This window comes from Helianthus annuus, chromosome 6, assembly GCF_002127325.2.
Source record: "Helianthus annuus cultivar XRQ/B chromosome 6, HanXRQr2.0-SUNRISE, whole genome shotgun sequence".
In the NCBI taxonomy this organism is placed as follows: Eukaryota; Viridiplantae; Streptophyta; class Magnoliopsida; order Asterales; family Asteraceae; genus Helianthus; species Helianthus annuus.
In genome coordinates, this window is record NC_035438.2 from 143,399,509 (window position 1) to 143,422,828 (window position 23,320).

Here is a 23,320-nt window from a genome sequence, read left to right on the forward strand (position 1 = left end):
AAAATTATACGTGACATCTCTGCACCCAAACCTGACCTATACTGGTAACCATGCTAGGACGTGGTGACCAGCGTGCTTGACCAAGTAACCTAATCTGCCGAGCAACCCAAGGTGAGTTCACACACTAAAAGCATGCGTCCCAGGGAGGGACACGGACAAACTGCCAATTTTGGGAAAAATACTTTGGAACTATTATTTCCGGGGGAAATACGAATGGGTACTTTTTAAATTACTAGCTCCGGGGGAGATACGTTTGGATAGTATTTATAAATCACAACTAGCCAAGCTAAACGAAACTCTATCACCTAAAATCCCTGCTTACAGTACTGATTAATCGCCAGGGGCAAACGGGTTATTAGTTGATAGCGCTATTAGGTTTGACAACCTCACACTGTGACCGGGGGGATCGGGCGTGAACTAGTAGACCTTGCATCTTGGTCAATGACGATAGACATTGACTAGGGGCACAACAACTTTCCGTCAACAGTTTCGGTATCTACAGTTTAGTGAGCTTACAGATGGGGTAGCTCCCCATAACGTGATTATAAATGCTTTATCTAAACAACTTGTGTTTTCGAAAACTAAAACTTGACACCTCGTGGACTCGCCAACATTATGTTGATACCCTACTGCATGCTTTGCAGGTACCCAGTGACTCAGGAGCTTGCAGCTTGTGGAGGTGTAGTGGTCGTCTAACCCATGTGTTGGGTTCCAAATAAACTTGAACTATGAACTTTGTTTTAAACTATTTTGCCTATGCTTCCGCTACTTACCAAAACTACCATTTGAATCTAAATCTTTTGAACTTTGGTTATGATATTTGCTAACCCTGTGGTTGGTGAATACTACTTATGATAAATTGAATTGCTCAGTATAATTGGTGGCTGGATCCTGGTCAGTCACGCCTCCAAGCGGTGGTACTCCGCATGTGGATTTTGGGGGTGTGACAGATTGGTATCAGAGCCATTGGTTATAGTGAACTTGGTTTTAGAAAGGGGAAATCTTTTTGAGAAAAACCAGACTATAACCCGTGACTCGTGATGACACTACGCTCCAAGTGCCAGACTCAACCCATTAGATCTCATAGCTCGGACTAGTGTTTACTTGCTTGCTTGCTTTATGCTTTCTGTTTTGCTATACGTGCTAGTGTGCCTAGTTAGATAGATACACCTCCCTCTTCTACCTCATTCTCGCTACATTACGACATCACACTCATACTATGTTTTCTGATTATGAAGACAATGAGTGGACGTGGAAGATGAAACATTAACATGACTCAGGCTCAATTCACTAACCTGCTTAACACGGTGGCTGCTGCTTTCGCAGCTCACCCTGGAGGTAAACTCGTTATTTTAGGATGTTTAGATCCTACCGCCACATCGTCTTTTCACCCCTAAACCTATTCGCTTCGCTTCTCACAACAAGTCAGCATGCATTGTCCTCAATGTGTCCCAAAAATAAATTTTTAGGTTGATTGGATGTGTAATGTGGTGTTAAAAAGCAAAGATTTATGTTACTGGCAGTCTGGACACGGCCCCGTGGGGACCGGACACGGCCCCGTGTTCAGGTGCCAGTAACAGAAATTAAAGAAATGAGACAGAAGCCTGGACACGGGGGCGTGTCTGGTGAACACGGCCCGTGTCCAGTTACCTGAACTGGGCGTTTTTCTGCAGGTGGTTCAGCACGGGGCCGTGTTGGTTGAGCACGGCCCGTGTTGAGCCTTCTGTAATGGAGATTTGTGTCGGGTTGCTTCGTTCTTTGTGCATGGGGCCATTTTTCTCGTTCCCTTTTTCATCCATTATCACCATGAGTGTGTTTTATTTATTATAAACCATCAAACCTTAGAAACCATCATTTCATTGCAAACATAGAGGGATATTACATAAAAACTAAATATGAAAATACATAAATATTAAACCATGGAGTTCTAGCCCTATGTCTTATTTTAATTAGCAAAATTTCCAAGAAGCTACTAATCTTGGTTAGATAAGGCTTTTTGAAACTCCTTCTTCCGGGTGTGGCCCTCCTCACATGTCGGCGAGCCACTCTTCCACCTCCCTTGGAAGGAGAAAGGAGGGCTCATTTGCATTAGTTTGAGGAGTTTCGATTTCCGCTGGAATCTCTTGTGGTTGTTCCATGGGAGGTTCCGCTGGAAAGTCTTCCCACCCGGTAGGGTTGTTAACCCCGAGTGCCAAGTTCCAATCCTGTTGTGGAAGGACTGGTTCCATCGGGGGTGCTACAAGAATATTTAACCTCTGGTGCAAGAGGTTAATTTCTTGGAAGCTACTTTCGAGTCCCACCGTAAGATCGTTAATACAGTCAATTAGGACCTCCTCTACTGACGTCATTTCGTCGAGAGCCTCCCTTAATGCTATCACATAGTGCACAAGCGTAGCTTCAACGGAGGGCCTCCTTCCTCTTCGGCTGTTTGATGAATGAACGGATGATGTTTCGTTGTTTTCACTTGACATTCTACGAAAAATAAACCAAAAAACAGTTTATTTGATGAAACAGTATCTGGACACGGCCCCGTGCTCATTGAGCACGGCCCCGTGTTCATCTTTCTGCAGAATTTTGAAGCAAGGAAACTTGAAGTTTTAAGTTATTTTCTGAATTTATGTAGGCTTTTTGGATATTAATAACTTTAAACAATGTTACATAACATGTTTTTACCAAGATTCCTTGAACAAAACTTATTGCTTCCTACCACAAAGGTTGAAGAATTCAAACTTTTAATGGTAGTTCTTGGAGAAAGATGAAAAAACAAGGAAATGGCTAGAAGAGGAAATGACAAGATGGGTTGTTGGAACCTTCTTTTAGACTTACCTAGGATAGTTTGAGAGAAGATTCCTTCAAATCTCTGTCCCAAGTTGGTCCAAATGTGCAGAATTCTTGGCTGCATTTATAGAAAACGACAGCATCCTGGACACGGCCCCGTGCTCACTGAACACGGCCCCGTGTGCAGGTGAAATTCTGATACAGTTTGTCCGTATTCTGATGTTCTGATCAGAAGGGAATCTTTTGGTGAACACGGTGGCGTGTTGGCTGGACATGGCCCCGTGTCGAGGGATCTCTACTTTTATGAAGTTGTCTAGTTTTTTTAAGGAGCTTATCTGTTATCGGGTGGCTCTTGATTGGTTGGAACAACCCCAAACTGCCTAAGATACCTTAATTGTCCTATACTAAGGCGAGAACGCAAGAGGTTGTCGGTGAGGGTAATTCCTATTTTCATCCTAGGTGGACAAGTCCAACCCTTTCCCGGGCTCTCGTTAAAGAAGGTGTATGCCGAATCGCTCAGGTCTATGTATGCACCGAACGAAGTCGATGGAGAGTCCTTCACGGCACAATCGGCACAGGGACGACTATCGTCCAAGTCTTTTCTAGGTATGAAGGTATTTTTGGGAGCAACGAGGTTGTCGGAATGCGGTTCCAACATTTCCTCATGGTCATCGTCTTGGGGCGGATCAATAAAATCCTTCCTAAGTTCTTTTGACCAATTTAGAATTAGTTCTTCTAGTTGAAATAACTCGTCAAGGAGCATTTCTCCTAGAATATCTGGTTGGGCGCATTCGAGGGAGAGATAGTGCTTATTTTTACTTTCGCCCCTCTTAAGGTTATAAGGAATTGGTGGGTCTATATAGTGGGGCCTGTAATTTAGAAAATAACATTTTAATTCTTCATGTTTGCCTCCACATAATTGACACCACATACCATAAGAGTGCCGAAAGTAAAAAGAATTACTATCACTCATGTTTGGGTCAGAAATTACCAACCGCCGGGATCTAACGGTTCTGTTTTCAGTAAGAGAATCTTGGGCACGGGGGATAGTTGAGTGAGCACGGCCCCGTGTTCAGCTTACTGTCTGACTTAAAACAGGATTGCCAGTTCCAATGATTGAGCACGGGGGCGTGTTCAGCGGGCACGGCCCGTGCTGAGCTCTGCAGAAGCTGAAAAACTTAGAAAATCCTAAAAAATTAAAAAGAAAAATAAAAATATGATTAGGCCGTTGATTCCCAACTTTCTTAAAATCCTTGTGTCCCCGGCAACGGCGCCAAAAACTTGATGCGTGTGTAGTGTGTATATAATTTAGATATATAATTAAGCCCTTTTTACACCTTTAGCCAAGTTTTAAATTTATAAAACACGATATTTACTAACACTAAACACACATATGGGCAAGTGCACCCATCGTGGACGTAGTATAGTGTTGGTAAGATACCGAGGTCATCCAAGGACACAAGAGCTTTTAGTACTGGTTTATCCTCAACGTCTAATCAAATCAAAAAGTTAGAAAAAATGTTTTTAAACTAAGAAAATAAAAACTAAGTAAATGCTGAAAAATAAAAATAAAATAAAAACAGATAGACAAGATGAATCACTTGGTTCCGACTCGTGTATTAGTATAACCTTTGATTATTTTCGCACTTTTGCACTTGATTAAGAGATTATCTTAGTTATTGTAGTAGGCTCCTCTTTTGAAGGTGACGTTACCCTCAACCCAGTAGTTTGAGTCAGCAAGGATACAATCCTAAAGGGTTGGATTATTGGAAGATAATGAATTAAGTTATTAATGCGAATTATGGTAGGCCCCGCTTTTGGCGGTGACGTTACCCTCGGCTAAGTAGTCTGAGTCAGCAGGGATACAGTCCTAAATAGCCGGGTTATAGTATTAATAGTAGTTAACTTATGAGGGGGTCAAAGAGTTTGGATCCTCGCCATCCAATACCTATGGGCATTGAAGGAGATCCTACTAAATTTGACCCAGGTCCCTTGTAGGACCTCTAAACGCTGAACAAGGGTAAGACCCTTACCAAACCGTTCCCTTAACCCCCGACCAGGTAGCCAACATACCTCCATATAGACCGTGGAGATATGAATGGTGAAAATCTTTTATTTTATATAGACAGTAAAATAATGCCAAGACACCACGGACAAACGATAAGGAAAGATCACCTTCAACATAAGTAACTAGTTATTAAAGTCATTAATACAAAACCAAATAAAAAGTGCAAAAGATTAAAAATAAAAAGTATTATACTAAACACTTGTCTTCACCAAGTGATGTAAGAGACTTAGGCAAACATGGCCTTGATTGTCAAGAACTCTTACGATCAATCTTGGATCCCGAGACGACTCACACACTCTAAGATGGACAATGGATGATGGTGGTGGATGATGGTGTTATGGTGGTGGTGGGTGGTGGATGAAGTGTGAGAGAGGTGGTGTGCCAAGGGATGAGTTGGAATGAAACCAAGCACTCCTATTTATAGGCTGAACAGAAGGCTGGGCACGGCCCCGTGTCCGCTGGACACGGCCCCGTGCCCGTCTGACACTATCTCTCTTCATTAATTGTAATTCGCAATTATAATTAATGCGCCTGCTGTACTTTCGCCACGCCCCCGTGCTCACTGGACACGGCCCCATGGTGGGCAATAGAAGCTTCTACAGGTTTGTCTTTTCTACTGCTTCTTGGGCACGGCCCCGTGCTGGCTGAGCACGGGGCGTGTTCAGGCTTCTGTTTTCTCTTCTTTGCTTGGGGAGATGCCGTTGAGGGTTCGGGCAGTCTACTTTTATTCCTTTTCTTGTATTTATGTTAGAATTAGCTGTCTTTTTGCTTCTTTTGTGAATTTGAGCTCATTTCATCCTGAAAATACAAAAGGAAGACAAAAACACTCTTTTTCCAACATTAGTACTTAAAAAGGGTTAGTTTTATGCCTTATTTGATGTAATTTATATGTTGCATTTTACACACATCACAACCACACGTGTGTACTTTCAAAACCTTCATGGATTGCGAGCCTCTCCCTTTCAATGGCACTGAGGGTGCCATAGGTCTTCTGCACTGGATTGAGAAGGTCGAAGCCGTCTTTGCTGTCTGTGAGTGTCCCCCTGCGAATTGTGTGAAGTTTGCTACTGGTACGCTCGAAGGAAACGCGCTTTCCTGGTGGAAGGCGCAAATTCAGATGTTTGGTTGGAAACTGCTAATGCTACTGCGTGGGAAGATTTCAAGGACATGATTAACGAAGAGTATTGTCACAGGGATGACATCCATAAGCTCGAAAACGAGTACTTTGAGCTCAAGATGGTTGGATCAGAGATTGAGGCATACACCAAACAGTCCAACGACTATGCTGCTCTTTGCCCAAACATGTCTCGACCTATGTATCGAAGGATCGAATTGTACATCAAGGGTTTGGCCCCGGAAATCCGGAGCCATGTGACCGCGGCCAACCTCAATACCATTCAGCCGGTCATTCATCTTGCTCACAAACTCGCTGATCAGGCTGTGGAATAGGGCAAGTTGCCCAAAAGGATCAGTGCTACTGCTGGAACTTCTGGTGATAACAAGCGTAAGTGGGAAGGAAATCAAAGCAAGGATGCTAAAACCACTTAGGCCCCAACCCAGCAAAGGAAAACCGAAAACAACAAGAGCCCTCAACAACAGGGTGGCTATCGCGAAAACCACCCCAAGTGCAACAAGTGCAACCGACACCACAACGGGCCTTGTGGGAAAGGTCAGTATCAGCGATGTAACAAGATGGGGCATGAGGCCAAGGACTGCAGGAGTCCCCGCCCCGCAGGGCAGAACTAACAACAGCAGCAGCAACATCATGGGAATGTCAAGGGTTGTTTCCAGTGTGGAGCTGAGGGACACATTAAGAGGAATTTCCCTGAGCTGAACCATAACTGCCACAACAATCAGGGAGCTGGGAACAACGATCAAAACAACAACAATGCTGGGAATGGTGCAAGAGGAAGGGCTTTTGTGATGGAGCTGGAGAAGCGAGGAATGACCCCAACGTCGTGGCGGGTAAGTTCCTACTCGATGATCGCTATGTTTCTGTATTATTTGATTCTGGAGCCGATGCTAGTTATGTATCCCCACGTATTAGTAAGAAGCTTAAGCACCCGCCTACGTTACTAAATTCTAAGCATATCGTCGAGTTAGCTAATGGTAGAAACATCGAGGCCTCACATGTTATCAACGACTGCAAACTAGTACTGTCTGGTCAGACATTTAGCATCGATCTTTTCCCCATCGTCCTTGGAAGCTTCGACGTCGTTATAGGTATGGATTGGTTATCCAAACATCGCGCTGAGATCCTCTGTCAAGAGAAAATAGTTCGCATCCCCCGTCGTTCTGGCAAACCCCTCGTCATTCAAGGTGACAAGGGCGGAGAAGTCACAGGAATCATCTCGTTCTTAAAGGCCCAGAAGTGTTTACGAAAGGGGCACACCGCTATCTTAGCACTCGTCACCGACGCGCAGGAAAAGGAAAAGAGGATTGAAGATTTTCGAGTAGTACGCGACTACCCCGAGGTATTTCCTGAAGAACTGCCTGGACTCCCTCCCCGCCGTCAGGTCGAGTTCCAAATCGAGCTAGCTCCCGGAGCAGCACCTATTGCTCGTGCGCCTTATTGACTAGCCCCCGCAGAGCTGAAGGAACTCTCTACGCAACTACAGGAACTATTGGATAAAGGATTTATCCGTCCTAGTTCATCACCCTGGGGAGCACCAGTGCTCTTTGTTAAGAAGAAGGATGGCACATTCTGAATGTGCATCGACTATCATGAACTGAACAAGGTTACCATCAAAAATCGATACCCTCTCCCACGTATCGACGATCTATTCGATCAGTTGCAATGATCGAGCTACTACTCTAAGATTGACCTGCGATCAGGTTATCATCAGCTAAGAGTCCGTGACAAAGACATTTCTAAAACTGCATTCAGAACTCGTTATGGTCATTACAAATTCCTTGTCATGCCCTTTGGAATGACTAACGCGCCTGCGGTTTTCATGGATCTCATGAACCGAGTGTGCAAGCCTTACCTTGACAAATTCGTAATTGTGTTTATCGACGACATCCTGATCTACTCGAAAAGCCAAGAGGAGCATGAACAACACCTGCGTCTTATTCTTGAACTCCTTCGCAAGGAACAACTGTACGCCAAGTTCTCTAAATGTGATTTCTGGCTTCGAGAAGTCCATTTCCTTGGGCACATGGTCAATAAGGACGGAATTCACGTCGACCTAGCTAAGATCGACTCTGTAAAGAACTGGCCTACACCCAAAACTCCGACCGAAGTTCGCCAATTCTTGGGATTGGCAGGATACTATCGTAGATTTATCAAGGGATTCTCGAAGATTGCTCAGCCCCTCACGACTCTCACCCAGAAGGGTATTGCTTACAAATGGAATGAAGCTCAGGAATCCACATTTCAGAAGCTAAAGGATAACCTCTGTAGTGCTCCTATTCTCTCGTTACTTGAAGGTACCGACGACTTTGTGGTTTACTGCGATGCGTCTATTCATGGGCTCGGCTGCGTGTTGATGCAACGCGAGAAAGTTATTGCTTACGCCTCTCGACAACTTAAAACTCATGAAAGGAACCACACTACGCACGACTTGGAACTGGGAGCAGTGGTTTTTGCTCTTAAGATATGGAGACATTACCTGTACGGTACCAAGTGCACTATTTACACCAATCACAGGAGTCTCGAGCATATCTTCAAGCAAAAGGAATTAAACATGCGACAACGTCGGTGGGTCGAACTCTTGAATGATTACGAATGCGCAATCAAGTACCATCCGGGCAAGGCCAATGTCGTGGCAGACGCCCTCAGCCGAAAAGACACTACACCCAAGCGCGTGCGAGCGCTACAACTTACCGTCCAGTCTAACCTCCCTACTCAGATTCGAAATGCTCAGGTTGAAGCACTGAAACCAGAGAACATCAGGGCTGAGTGCCTGCGAGGATCGAGGCAACGGTTAGAACAAAAAGAAGACGGCGCTTACTATGTGACAGGACGCATTTGGGTTCCGCATTATGGAGATCTACGTGAACTTGTGATGGACGAAGCCCATAAGTCCCGTTACTCAGTACATCCTGGTTCGGATAAGATGTACCACGACTTAAGGACTACGTATTGGTGGCCTGTCATGAAAGCCCACATAGCAACATATTCAGCAAATGTTTGACTTGCGGGAGAGTCAAGACAGAGTACCAGAAACCAGCAGGCCTACTCCAACAACCAGAAATCCGAAATGGAAATGGGAGCAAATTTCCATGGATTTCGTTACTGGTCTACCTAGATCCCAACGCGGAAATAACACTATTTGGGTGATAGTAGACCGATTGACCAAGTCTGCACACTTTTTGGCTATTAAAGAAACAGGCAAGTTCTCTACCTTGGCAGACATTCATTTAAAGGAAGTAGTGTCCAAGCACGGGGTGCCAACCTCCATTATTTCCGACCGAGACGCACGTTTTACTTCTGAGTTGTGGCAAGCTATGCACAAATCCTTTGGCTCACGTTTGGACATGAGCACCGCTTATCATCCACAGACGGATGGGCAGTCTGAACGCACCATCCGAACCCTGGAAGATATGCTTAGGGCATGTGTGATCGATTTTGGCAAGAATTGGGAGAAGCATCTACCGCTAGTGGAATTCTCATATAATAACAGCTACCACACCAGCATTCAGGCAGCACCCTTTGAGGCATTGTACGGTCGTAAATGCCGATCACCTCTTTGCTGGGCGGAAGTTGGTGACAGCCAGGTCACAGGCCCAGAATTGGTGGTAGACACAACGGAGAAGATTGCCCAGATCAGACAACGCATGGCGGCAGCTCGTGACCGTCAGAAAAGTTACGCTGATAAGCGTAGGAAACCGCTAGAATTCCAGGTTGGGGACCGGGTTTTACTTAAAGTCTCACCCTGGAAGGATGTGGTTCGTTTTGGTAAACGGGGCAAGCTTAATCCGCGATATGTTGGACCATTCGAAATTACTGAGAAAATCGGTAAGGTTGCGTATAGATTGAATCTGCCTGAAGAGCTGAGTGCGGTGCACAACGTATTTCACGTGTCTAATCTGAAGAAGTGTCTGTCAGATGAAACACTCATCATTCCCTTCAAGGAACTCATTATTGACGAACAGCTACACTTTACTGAGGAACCGATTGAGATCATGGATCGAGAAATCAAAACCCTCAAACGTAGCCAGAAACATCTCGTACGAGTTCGTTGGAACTCGCGACGTGGCCCAGAGTTTACCTGGGAGCGGGAAGACCAGATGAAGTGCAAATATCCCCAGTTGTTCCCAAATGAAACCCCCAGCACTGAAGCTACAACCGAATTTCGGGACGAAATTCCAAACTAACGGGGGGATGATGTGACACCCCGTTGAAACGCTCTCATTAGCTTGACATTGGCTGCCTCAACTTTCGGGACGAAAGTTCTTAAAACTTGGGGATAATGTGACACTCTAGGTTTTCCCGAGCAACTATCTTGTAGTGGCATGGTGTGTGTACATATACTGTTAAATGAAATTTGTGTTTTATCATGATGTGCTACGTGATCCTTTTGTATTAAGTTATGTGTATGAAGTATAAATATATATATATATGTGTATTAGTGAACCGAGACCAAAAAGGGGCCAACTCGAGACCACTCAGTCTCAAGCGACCCATAACAGTCGGGCCACGAACACTTGAGCCCACTCGGAACCCGTTAGGGTGTACCGACCTTATAACGGGTATAAAACTCATACCCAAGCCAACCATCCCTCATTTTTTACATTTCCATCATTCTCCCAAACTCACTCTCACACACACTCCTTCATTCTCTCTCACTAAAATCCTAACAATCAAGCTCACCTCCTTCTCTCTCCCTCTCGGATTCAATCGGTAGCATCAAGACTCTCGGATCAAGCTCACTACCGTCATTCGGAACTCCTCTCACCAACCCTCCTTACCCTCCATATTCAACCGGTTAGTGTTTAGTAACCTTGTTGATCTTTGGGTAACTTTTGAATGCATGATGACACTACTTGGTTGAATGAATAGACTAACCATTAAGATGTTGCTTTGAATGATGAAATGATGGTTAATAAGTGTGAACTCTTATGTAAGAATGACTTGCTAGAATTTATTTGAATGACTAATGATTGATAGTGTAGGGTATTTATGATCATCCGATTTATGTTGATATTATAGGTCAAATGTGTCATAATGTTTAGAATAAATGTTTACATGATTCTCGTTGACCAAGTAGCGTGATATGTATTGTAGAATGAGGGTGTATGCATATGCTTTGATCAAGAAGAATGGTGTCTATTTGGATGAATCTCATGATGAACCGTATGAACATGTTTATGATGAAAACCGAACAACATGAATGTCATGAAAATATTTGAAAAACTTGTTGATTGATCTGTTTTGATTAAGGTTTAGACAAGAAATCATGTTTGTGCGATTTCATTGGATAGTTCACCAAATCACAAAAGTGGAATTCTATTGGTTAGTACAAGTCTTGCAGATGCATCAGAATCAGCAGGGAAACGAGTCGAGACCACTGCTTTCGACTCGAGACCATTAAGTTGCGACTCGAGACCGCGGTGACTGCGACTCAAGACCACATAGTGACAACTCGAGACCATTAAGTTGCGACTCGAGTCCGCGGTGATTGCGACTCGAGACCACAAAGTGACAACTCGAGACTGGACTCGAGACCTCTAAGGTTGCGACTTAAGCCTGCACTACTCGAGACCGGAAGTCTATGACTCGAGACCTCCTGGTTGCGACTCGAGACCTCCTGGTTGCGACTCGAGACCGCATGTTCTCGAGTCGAGACCACTTAGTCTCGATTGGGCTGTCTAACTCAGTTATTGGGCCACCAAATGTGACAATGTGTTTTGGGCTTGTACCTGTGCTACTGTGCTATGTGCTGATTGAATGTTTAAGGACTGGATCAGGCCCAATAACTTAAATGATAATTGTATGTTATGCATGCTATGTGTTAAGTTATGTGTAAAATTATACGTGACATCTCTGCACCCAAACCTGACCTATACTGGTAACCATGCTAGGACGTGGTGACCAGCGTGCTTGACCAAGTAACCTAATCTGTCGAGCAACCCAAGGTGAGTTCACACACTAAAAGCATGCGTCCGAGGGAGGGACACGGACAAACTGCCAATTTTGGGAAAAATACTTTGGAACTATTATTTCCGGGGGAAATACGAATGGGTACTTTTTAAATTACTATCTCCGAGGGAGATACGTTTGGATATTATTTATAAATCACAACTAGCCAAGCTAAACGAAACTCTATCACCTTAAGTCCCTGCTTACAGTACCGATTAATCGCCGGGGGCGAACAGGTTATTTGTTGATAGCGCTGTTAGGTTTGACAACCTCACACCGTGACCGAGGGGATCGGGCGTGAACTAGTAGACCTTGCATCTTGGTCAATGACGATAGACATTGACTCGGGGCACAACAACTTTCCGTCAACAGTTTCGGTATCTACGGTTTAGTGAGCCTACAGATGGGGTAGCTCCCCATAACGTGATTATAAATGCTTTATCTAAACAACTTGCGTTTTCGAAAACTAAAACTTGACACCTCCTGGACTCGCCAACATTATGTTGATACCCTACTGCATGCTTTGCAGGTACCTAGTGACTCAGGAGCTTGCAGCTTGTGGAGGTGTAGTGGTCGTCTAACCCATGTGTTGGGTTCCAAATAAACTTGAACTATGAACTTTGTTTTAAACTAGAGTTAATTACTGTTTTCCTCCCTGTGGTTTGTCAAAAATCACTATTTCAGTCCATTAGTTTAAAAATTGCTATTTCAGTCCCTGTGGTTTCACTTTCGTAACCATTTCAGTCCCTATGGTTTCACTTTCGTAACCATTTCAATCCATTTATTCTGTAAGTACAAGGACTGAAATGGTTACGAGGTGGACTGAAATGGTTACGAGGTGGACTGAAATGGTTACGAAAGTGAAACCACAGGGACTGAAATAGCAATTTTTAAACTAATGGACTGAAATAGTGATTTTTGACAAACCACAGGGACGAAAATAGTAATTAACTCTTTAAACTATTTTTCCTATGCTTCCGCTACTTAGCAAAACTACCATTTGAATCTAAATCTTTTGAACTTTGGTTATGATATTTGCTAACCCTGTGGTTGGTGAATACTACTTATGATATAAATTGAATTGCTCAGTATAATTGGTGGCTGGATCCTGGTCAGTCACGCCTCCAAGCGGTGGTACTCCGCATGTGGATTTTGGGGGTGTGACAACTTCTGTTGACTAACCCTTTTAACATGGGTTGACTAACATCTGATACTTAACATCTATGAATGTGGCAATCTCTGTTGGGGATAATGGATGACACTTGTTAGGAAATTTCTGTTGGAAAGCAAAAAAGGTTTTTAAGAGTCGATAGACAACAGTGGTTAGGTTGTCAACATGACTAACATGACTGAACTCCTGTTGACTAAACCTGTTGACCATTAGTTTATATCAATTTTGTAAGTCAGCACTAATTATTTTTTTACTTTATATAAAATGTGTTATGCATTGTTTTCTAAGAAACGACCCGTGTTTGCACACGGGTCTTACCGCTAGTTTTATAAATGAAAGGGTTTTCATACATAAATAACAATATATATTTGTATATACGCATATATTATTATAAATGATTAAAGGATTTTATATATATTAATATTTTGAAAATGACAAAAATGACAAGTACCAGACTATTTAGTATGAGTTAACAGACAATTTTTAACAAAGTTAATGGGTTGGGTTAAAATGGTAAAAAAAAATGAAAAACTCAGGACCAGGAGAATAAAAAACTATTTAAATTAAAGTGACAGTTTGAAACAAACACTAAAATGGCAATTTACTCTATTTTAAACTAGTTTTTGAGGCTCATGAGAACATTCCAACCTCATCAAGCAAACAATCAATTTGGTTCTAACATTATATGGGCCAACACTTCTGGATTTTTTTTTAAAATTTCACTGTGTTCCCATTAAAATATTGTTGTGTATTTAACTGGTATACGCAGTTCTAACTTAATTTATAGTATTCTCGGTGCGACAGTGATAATCAATAATGTTCCTGCATGTGTCGATGATTTCTCACATATTAACATATTACTGACCAAACAATTAAAATGTATTTCTTTACTTTTAAGTCCATGTGTAGTGGTGAAGGAAGAAAATGCCCCATTCTTAGGCATTATCCGTCATGTGGCGGTCCAGTCAGCAATGGGGTATTTGCTTAAAATGGTGTAGTGGTATAATGCCCAATAATGCTTCATCATCCAATGATTACCCATTTATTATTTTTTTAACTAACACTAATTAATGATATTTGTCTGTGGAAGGGTCTGATTGGCCTAAGATTTCACCACCCAGCGTTTAACTTGAAACGTCCCAACCCAATTTCGTAGCAAAAACGCCCTTGGGGTGGTGGAAGGGGGTGGTTGGGCCTTTTTTGGGAAAAACGCCAAAAAACCCCACTACAAATGGTCTGAGTCGAGGTTGCTTTATCTTTTGGTAATCACACAGCTGTTAAAGATTGTTATCACTTAATTAAATGCATTAGTATCGCTAGAACTATTCCTCTCTAGCAGGCGGCAACCGGCGGTAATGGATGGCCGGAATAAGGGACAAGGCTTTGAAGATAAGGTTTATAAAGGACTCGAAAGGAATAACTAAGTTCTATGTGGCTAGACTTCTATTGAGACATAGAAAAGGCGTTAGGCGACTTCGATTCGATTAAAGGGGTGTATGGCGAGGAAAAGGGATAAAAAATGGTTTCCGATTTAGTTTTGTTAGCTTTTCAGGGGTGAAGGATGTTGCGGTTTTGGAAACGAATATGCAAAATATATGGATTGGTAGCTTCAAATTTTTCATCAACATAGCAAAATTCTCTTTGGAAAATCAAGAAGGTAAGGGTAAACAGGATATGAATACTAAGATGAAGAATGACAAGAGCAAGAAGGCAACAAAAAGGCATTCAAGGATCAAGGGGTGAACACTAACGTATACGTTTTCGGCGGTATAGGAAGAACCCAAGATTTATGAACGCTCAGAAAGTTGGATGTTTTGTTAAAAGAAGCAAAATTCGGAGATTCATCTTTTAAGTACCTGGGTGGTTTAAGTGTTTTGATTGAGCTCAAATCAAAGGATGAAGCTGACTCTTTCAGGGCCGAGGCACCAGGTTTCGGTTGGTTCCCTGGCGTTGGCATTTGGAAAGGACAATCAGTGGCTATCGAGAGAATAGCATGGCTGAATATTCACGGAGTTCCGCTGCACCTTTCCGGTAACGAGACCTTCGACTCAGTGGGAAGGTGTTTTGGTAAAGTCATCCACGCTTCGCAAAGGCAACCGGGAGACATTATGCTGACTTTGGATAGTGTATGTGCGCTAACAGATTTAGTGAATAGAATAGAGGAAGTGGTGGCTATTGTGGAGGAAAGCAAACGGTTCAAGGTTTGGGTTGAAGAAGAAAGGGGAGAGTGGATCCCGGACTCGATCAAGAACCAGGATATACACCCGGAAGAAGATGTTAGTTACCCGTTGACTGGGTTTGACGGTGTAGCTAGCAATGATAACGACCGGAGAAGATACTTTTCAGGTGCAACGGAGTTAGCAGGAGAGGATAACGGACATGACACCTCGGCTTATTCAGGATTAGCCAACAAAGTTCCTAGGGACAGCGTGACCTTGGCTGAAAAAATTAACGTCGACTTAATATCACCGGATAAGATGGTGGATTCCGGCGATGACTTTAGATTGGAGGAGGTGACTAAGAACGTGTTAAGGATTGAAATTGAATGAACTTGAGATTGATTAATCAATAGTCAAGTCCTATTAACATTCAGGAAACTCAATGGGAAGAACGAGCTTCGAAAGGTCGTTAGTGGCAGTTGAGAGAGAATTTAGGAGGGAAACTGATTATTATTTCACAAGATGCCCTATTCTATTACAACATATCTCTTTTATAACCCAACTCCTAACCACCTTACAACTGTTAACTAACTACCCCTATAACGATCTAACTAACTAACAACTTCTGTTGCTAAACCCCTGCTAACTACCCCTGCTAACTAACCCCTGTTGACTAATCCACTGTCAGCTAACCCCTGACGTTCTCTACCCAATCCACTGTTGTGAACTAACCCTCAATCCCCTGCTTCTTGATCCACTGACTCTTGACAGACCTTTCCATCTACTGCTATCTGAGCCACTGATCCTTTACCCGTAACAATACCCCCCTGATAACCTGATCCTTGACCCCAAGGATCGAAATTTGGAAATTCCTGCATCAGTATTTTAGCATCCTCACAAGTTGCGTCTTCTACCCCCATATGCTTCCATTTAATCAACCATTGTACCAACATTCTATTGAACTTTTTAAGAACCCTAGTATCCACTACGCTTTCAGGTTCCTTATCAGTAGTTTGCAAAACTCCTTCATTAACCACTGCGGGTGAATTGGGCTCAGGACCATAATACTTTTTTAGTAATGATACATGTACGGTAGGATGGATAGCAGACCCTGCTGGTAATTGTATAGTGTACGCTAGCTCTCCTACCTTGGACAGAATCAAATATGGTCCAAAGTATTTAGCTGCCAACTTTTGATTAGGCCTCTGAGTCACTGACTGCTGTCTGTAGTGTTGTAACTTCAAATACACCCTTTCTGTTCTATGAGAATCGGCCAACTGCTTCATTCTTTGTTGAGACTTCCTCCAATTGTCCTTCAAAATATTAATCACCTCCTCCCTGACCACTAAACTTCTATCCACTGCTTCATTATTACTTTCTCCTGGTAAGTATGGTAAATGTATAGGTGGAGGCTGACCATATATGACCTCAAATGGAGTGCACTTGATAGCTGACTGATAGGTGGTATTATACCAATATTCCACCAATGGTAACCAATTAACCCACTCATGGGGTTTTTCAAAACACATACACCTCAAATAGCTTTCCAAACATTTGTTTAGCACTTTCGTTTGACCATCTGTTTGAGGATGGTATGAACTAGACATCTTCTGTTCTACCCCTTGCAGAATCAACAGTTCCTTCCAAAAATTGCTGACAAACACCTTGTCTCGGTCAGATACAATTGATTTAGGAGGGCCATGTAACCGATATATGTGATCCAAATATAGCTGAGCCACATCAACTGCAGTAAAAGGATGGTGCAAAGCAATAAAATAAGCACCCTTACTCAACCTATCCACCACCACCAAAATGACATCTTTACCCTTGGATTTCAGCAGCCCCTCAATAAAATCCATTGCTATATCTTCCCATACTCCTTGAGGAATTGGAAGAGGTTGTAACATTCCAGGATAAGCCACTGTTTCTGACTTACAATGCTGGCAAACTACACACTTTTTGACATAAGTCTTCACATCTTTTTGTAACTTTGGCCAATAAAATAGTCTAGCAATTCTGCTAGTTGTAGCATGAATGCCAGAATGCCCTCCTTGTACTGAAGCATGCATCCACTGCAATATTTGCTCCCTTAAAGTTGTAGAATTACTAATGACCAACTTACCCTTTCTTCTTAATTCTCCATTGGACCAGCTATAATGACAATGAGACATAGGATTCTGTTGCAGGTCCTGAATGATTTTTTACAACTCTCCATCATTAGACCATCCTTCTTTAATGGCTGCCCATGTGTCTGTATGAACAGATGATGCTGCTAACTGCAACACTTCCCTATGAGTCACCCTCGATAATGCATCAGCCACTTTATTGTCTACACCTTTCTTGTACATAATCTCAAAGTTGAATCCCATCAATTTAGATAACCACCTCTGCTGGAAAGGTGTGGAAATCTTACTATCCAACAAATATTTCAGACTATGTTGGTCTGTCTTGATCACAAAATGAGCATGAGCCAAATATGGTTGCCATTTTTGGATAGCATATATGATGGCCAACAATTCTCTCTTGTAAGTGGACAAAGACATATGTCTTGGAGACAAGGCCTTACTGATATAAGTGATAGGATGACCCTTTTGCATTAGAACAGCACCTATTCCGAACCCTGATGCGTCTGTTTCCACCACAAATGTTTCTTTAAAATCTGGTAATGCCAATACAGGAGGTTGACTCATATCTCCTTCAAATGTTCAAAAGCATGTTGAGCATCCGAAGACCATTGAAAGGAGTCTTTTTTAAGCAATTGAGTTAAGGGTTTGGTGACCATACCCTTTCACGAATCTTCTATAATAACCAGTGAGTCCCAAAAATCCCCTCAATTCTTTGATGTTGGTGGGTACAGGCCATTGTTGTATTGCAGATACTTTTGCTGGATCAGTTGCCACCCTTGCTGAGATATTATATGACCCAAGTACTCCAGCTTAGTGGCTCCAAATTCACATTTGCTTCTTTTGGCTACCAACTGATGTTGCCTTAGCACCAATAGAACATCTTTTAAATGAGATAAATGAGTATCCCAACAAGGACTATACAACAATATATCATCAAAGAAAACCAGTACATACTTCCTCAGATACTGTTTAAAAACCTAGTTCATTAAACCTTGGAAGGTAGATGGTGCATTAGTTAGCCCAAAAGGCATAACTAAAAACTCAAAATGACCATTATGAGTTTTAAATGTTGTTTTATGAATGTCTGCATCATCCATTCTAATCTGATGATATCCCGATTTGAGATCCAATTTCGAGAAGAATTTTGTACCATATAATTCATCCATCAAATCCTCCACCAATGGAGTAGGAAACCTATCAGGAATCGTAGCTTGATTCAGCTTTCTATAGTCTATACACATCCTCCATGTACCATCTTTCTTTTTGACTAAAACCACTGGTGAAGCAAAAGAACTGGTACTGGACCGAATTACCCCTTGTTCCAACAAATCATTAGTCATATTTTCTATCACATCCTTCTGTACAACAGGATATCTATAAGGTCTTAGATTCACCCCATCAGTTCCTTGTTTCAATGGAATTCTATGATCATACTGGCCTCTAGATGGTGGTAAAGACTTTAAGTCTTGGAAGACATCCTTAAAATCTTCTAACAGCTTCTGTAACTGCTGCTGTTGTTCCTTGGATTGCTGAGTTTTCTGCAGTACCATTGAAGTATTTGCACTATACCCTTCAATGGCACATACCTGCACCACAGACAATTCAGCTCTCTGTAACTCCATTTTCTTCAAGCTTCCCCAATTTGAGAAAATTTCTTCCCATATTGCCCCCTCAAAACCACTTTCTGACCATTGAACTTGAAAGCAATGGTTCTGTCATTATAATTCATCTTGATGCTTCCTAAGGTTGTAAACCATTGAACCCCCAAAACCAAATCACAACCCCCCAAGGGCATTACATACACATCCGCTGTGAACTGAATTCCTTGCATGATCCAAGAAAATCCTTTCACCATTTGATCACAAATTTCTTCATGACCATTTGCCACTTTTACTAACATAGCTGGGCCCTTAACCATCTTACACCCCAATTGTTTGGCTAATGCAATATGCAGAAAATTATGTGAACTTCCAGTATCCATTAACAATTGTAATTCATGTTTTTCATAATGACCCGTAACCCTAATGGACTTATACCTGTCATTTCCTTCCACTTCATTAACTGAGATTTGAGCACACTCCATTACCACTTCCTCCTCTCCCTCTTCAACCTCTTCTTCTACCCATTCAACCTCTATGTGATACAGCTGAGGTTTCCTGTTACCCTTGCATATATGTTCTTGTGAATACTTCTCATCACAATTGAAACACAAGCCCTTAGACCTTCTTTCATCCATTTCACTTTTGGTCAAGGTCTTCCTAATCACATTTTTTAGAGTCAAGACCCACTGACTTACTAAAGGAAACTGGTTGCTTATTGTTACTTGGGTTAGGTAAATTGGGTGGCTTGAACCCAACCCTTCCCCTCTTAGCCTTTATAGTGGCTTCTTGCAGTTTAGCCAAACAGAAGGCTTCTTGAATATTCTTAGGGTTGAACATTCTTACCTGCAATTGTATCTCCTCTTCTAACCCCGCCATGAAACAACTCAGAGCATACTCTATTGGCAGTTGAAGTCTGCTGATAATGGCATCAAACTTGTCATGATACTCTTGAACAGAAGTGGTTTGTTTCAAGTTCTTAAGATCAGTCATAGGATCGTCAAACAACTTCCCAAATCTGACCTTCAAAGCTTCTACCAATTCCACCCAAGTCAAAACTTCACCTTCAGTTCTTTGACCCATAAAAGATTGATACCATTGTAATGCTTTTTCCTCAAAATGAATGGCTGCCAATCTGACCTTTGTTTCATCCGACACTCTATCCAACTGAAAGAATTGTTCCACCTTAAACAACCATGAAGTTAGATCATTACCTTTAAACCGAGGAAATTCAATCTTGGTCAATCTTGCTGCAAAATTGAACCCTTCTCCATCATTCTGCCACTCTTGTCTTTGATGGTTTCTTCCATTGCCTTGATTGTCGACCATTTGAGTCAACTGTAAAGATAATCCTGTCACCATATTTCTCATTTCTTCCAATGCTTTCGTGTTTTCATCGATTCTGTTATTCATCTGTTGACTGCTTTCAGCATCATCAGCATCATTATGACCATGTCTCTTCGTCATTTTGATTTAGGAAATTGATCTGAACAAAGATCAATGGAAATTGAATTGAACGGACGTCAAATGAAGGAATTCAACTGAAACAATGATTGAATTCAGAATTTAAAATTGAACGCTGCTAATTTTCCCCAATTGGCTGAATTAGGGTTCGTGTTTGAATTGAATCAAGAGTGTCCAAGGATAGACAGCTCTGATACCAATGTTAAGGATTGAAATTGAATGAACTTGAGATTGATTAATCAATGGTCAAGTCCTATTAACGTTCAGGAAACTCAATGGGAAGAACGAGCTTCGAAAGGTTGTTAATGGCAGTTGAGAGAGAATTTAGGAGGGAAACTGATTATTATTTCACAAGATGCCCTATTCCATTACAACATATCTCTTTTATAACCCAACTCCTAACCACCTTACAACTGTTAACTAACTACCCCTATAACGATCTAACTAACTAACAACTTCTGTTGCTAACTACCCCTGCTAACTAACCCCTGTTGACTAAACCACTGTCAGCTAACCCCTGACGTTCTCTACCCAATCCACTGTTGTGAACTAACCCTCAATCCCCTGCTGCTTGATCCACTGACTCTTGACAGACCTTTCCATCTACTGCTATCTGAGCCACTGATCCTTTACCCGTAAAAGAACGGCAACGGTACAAAACGAAGACAAACGATCAAGGAGAAGAGAAGTCGACCAATAGTAATGATGGAGGGATTTCGATAGAAGTAATGATCAAGAAGAAGAGATGGGGAATTGCTATGGGACGGTGCAGGTGGGAGAAACTAGGAGTGAAAAGGGGTTTTTCATTTATGTGGAAAAAGATAAGAATGAGGGTTTGGTTAACTCACCTGAGATGGGGGGGGGTTGGGCCGATCCATGTGGGTTTCAAGGCAGACATTAGCTCAAGTTGGTTTAGAAAAAAATGGGAAGAAGTCTTATAGAAAACTTAGAAAAAATACGAAAGTAGTGGACGAAACAATTGGTATTATTCGACCTGGGAAGAGGAACAGACAGAATGATCCTTTCGATCTAAACAAAAGAATAGGGATTCAAGAGGATAGTGCAACAGACGAAGATCGGGAAGACCGAAGTGAAAAAAATATTGGGTATGAAGAAATAGTCAAGAGTGACAAAGGAGGGACAAGTGAAATTAGAGAAGAGTTTTTTTAGGGGAGCAGTAATGGAAATATGGCAGAAGTAGTTAATGAGCAACACAATGAGGAAAATGACATACTTGATTTAGACTAAGCGGTTTGGAGGGTCGGCTGAGGCCCGTCCTCCCGCCGCCGCCACAAACTCCCCACCCCCATGCCCGTCACCGCCCCATTTCCGGCAACATCGGCTCCCACTAGCCGAACTCGACCCCACCTCCTCTCTCCTTCTCTCACATATACCTATACATACATACATACATATATATATATACTAGCCATTTACCCGCGCGATGCGGCGGGAGTGACGATTTACAATAGAATACTCGTTTACCGTTAGTTTATCACCTATAGGTTTGGCGGGAGTGACGATTTACAATAGGATACTCGTTTACCGTTAGTTTATCACCTATAGGTTTGTTGTTCTTCGATTTCAATATGGCGCGATAAATTGTAGCAAGTGAATTTAGAGAGAAAAATGGCTCAAGATTTTAGGGTTTCATTGTTTAGAGATGTAATCCGGGTCAAGTAGGATCTATTAGTACCTTATGTAATTTAAATTGTAATCCGGGTCAAGATTTTAGGTTCCTTTGTCCAACTATTTATACTTGTATTAAACATAACTACAAAAACAACATTAAAATGTTAAGTGTTGAAAAGGTAACGCTGTCTGATTACTTACTGCACGTTGGCAGATATTTACCAATACATATGCTCTAAAGGTCAAGTCAAGATTTGAAACCTGCCAACCGATGGGTCAATATTGTGTTTTATAACAGATGAAGTGATGGCATATCTAGTAAAGTTAACCACATAACCCAACCAACCATTTTCTTGCTACAACTAACTGATTCCGAAGATCCATTTTTAGAGTTCGAAAGCCTATTTTGACCCGTTAGTTGACCCAAACAATGAACTTGAGTGGCAATGCACACAAAGAATAACTATACCTTTTGCTGTGCATGACACTTCGTACAAGTGTATACAAGATAATCAATAATGAATACATATTGGTAGCTAGCATCATAAATATGAAATTATCTTGTTTTTGTTGGTCCAATAGTCGTTCCCATTCAAGCATCAGAAATATGTAGGTGGTTTCTAATATATAATCAGAACATGCATACATACATACATCTGTTTTTTTTTTTAAAAGTAGTTCACTACAGCATGATTGCTTTTTATTATAAACTTGAATGGCTATCATTTCAAATCCAGAAAACTGATTTGGGCTCGATTCAAGCCGACCGGTGTCACTGCAGTAGTCATAGAATAGAGTAAGTACGGAAGTTCTTTGTTGCGTCAAACCACAGGTTCAACCTCTGTTCCCTATTACCCTGCATATACCAAACAAACTTGCGATTAGTTTATGCACAGCTATTCATAATCATTTTATCATGAAATAAGGATACCTGAACAAATGTCTCGCTCGACCAATAGTTTCCCTTGACGCATTATGCAAGGTTCGCTCGGTCCAACAACTCAAGCAAATGTTTTCTATGTTTTTTAGGGGGAAGATGGGTGCATCTCTCCACAGGGCATACAAGACACAGGTCATTGGCGGAAGCCCGCCAAATTTAACATATAAAGTTTTTTTATATGTTAAATATGGCGAGCTGCCGCCAATAACCTATGTTTTGTATGCCCTAGGAGAGAAGCACCCATGTTCCCCCTAAAATGCAAAGAAAACATTTGCTTGAGTTGTTGGATAGATTACACAG

General features: G+C 42.0%; 1 long non-coding RNA gene across 1 annotated transcript; it reads right to left on the minus strand.

Annotated features, from left to right (window-relative positions):
* Positions 1-22,758: 22,758 nt before the first annotated feature.
* Positions 22,759-23,072, minus strand: LOC110864190. The gene is made up of 2 exons (XR_002549709.2): positions 23,012-23,072; positions 22,759-22,936 (listed from the first exon to the last, which is right to left on the minus strand). It is a non-coding gene; the product is annotated as an uncharacterized LOC110864190 (long non-coding RNA).
* Positions 23,073-23,320: the final 248 nt, after the last annotated feature.